This window comes from Mandrillus leucophaeus, unplaced genomic scaffold (genome assembly GCF_000951045.1).
Source record: "Mandrillus leucophaeus isolate KB7577 unplaced genomic scaffold, Mleu.le_1.0 Scaffold109, whole genome shotgun sequence".
In the NCBI taxonomy this organism is placed as follows: Eukaryota; Metazoa; Chordata; class Mammalia; order Primates; family Cercopithecidae; genus Mandrillus; species Mandrillus leucophaeus.
The window spans coordinates 1,740,793-1,742,243 of NW_012099098.1; positions in this window are offsets into that span (position 1 = coordinate 1,740,793).

Consider the following 1,451-nt stretch of genomic DNA (forward strand, 5'->3'; position numbering starts at 1 on the left):
CTTGAACCTGGGAGGTGGAAGTTGCAATGAGCGGAGATCGTGCCACTGCACTCCAGCCTGTGCGATAGATTGTGATTGTGACACTGCACTCCAACCTGGGTGGCAGAGTGAGACCTTGTCTCAAAAAAAAATAAATAAATAAAATTTAAAATAATAATAATGGCCATGTGTGGTGGCTCACACCTGTAATCCCAACACTTTGGGAGGCTGAGGCGGGTGGATCACTTGAGGTCAGGAGTTCGAGACCAGCCCTGCCAACATGGTGAAACTTCGTCTCTATGAGAAACACAAAAATTGGCAAGGTGTGGTGGTGCGTGCCTGTAATCCTAGCTACTCGGGAGGCTGAGGCAGGAGAATCGCTTGAACCGGGAGGTAGAGGTTGCGGCGAGTTGAGATCGTGCCATTGCACTCCAGCCTTGGTGACAGAGCGAGACTCCGTCTCCAAAAAATAAATAAATAAATACCTCAGCCACCCCAGTAGCTAAGATTACAGGCACGCGCCACCACGCCCAACTAATTTTTGTATTTTTAGTAGAGATGGGGTTTCACCATGTTGGCCAGGCTGGTCTCAAACTCCTAGCCTCAGGTGATCCACCCACCTCAGTCTCCCAAAGTGCTGGATTACAGGTGTGAGCCATCACGCCCAGCTGATAATTTTTAAATAATTCAAAGACTTGTCTGGGTCACGCAGGAGGTGGCTTGGCCAGATTTCTAACTGAGGTTCATCTGACCCTACATCCATGCCCTTGCTACTGCTGCTCCCACCTTCCCATCAGGAAGCTATAGGACTTGGGTTACAGAGGATGAGGAAGTAGAAACCAGAGCTGGCTCTGAGAGGAGACAGATGTACTACTCCTTCCAAGGGCATGTCCCCTTCCAAGGCCCTGTACCTAATTCTGTATTTGGAGTTTTGTTTTGTTTTTGTTTGAGATGGACTCTCGCTCTCTCACCCAGACTGGAGTGCAGTGCTGCAATCTCTGCTCACTGCAACCTCCACCTCCTAGGTTCAAACGATCCTCCTGCCTCGGCCTCCCGAGTAACCGGGATTACAGGCGCGCCACCACGCCCCGCTGATTTTTGTATTCTTAGTAGAGATGGGTTTTTACCATGTTGCCCAGGCTGGTCTCCAACTCCTGACCTCAAGTGATCCATCCATCTCAGCCTCCCAGAGTGCTAGGATTACAGGCATGAGCCACCACGTCTGGCCTTGTTTTTCTTAAAGAGAGCCTTGGGCTACTGAAAGCTTTTCTAGGTCTTCTTTACAAGACACTGGTGCTGGGGGCGGGTGATGAGGACACTCAGGGTGCCCTGTCACGAACTGGAGAAGGCAAAGTACTCCTAAGTCAGGATCTTACCCTGCCATGATGCTTCCTGGGTCTAATGATGTGCCGCCAGTCTTCCCAGCCACCCACGGAGCCAGGGAGGATCCCGGTTTTCTGGGGCCTGAAGCT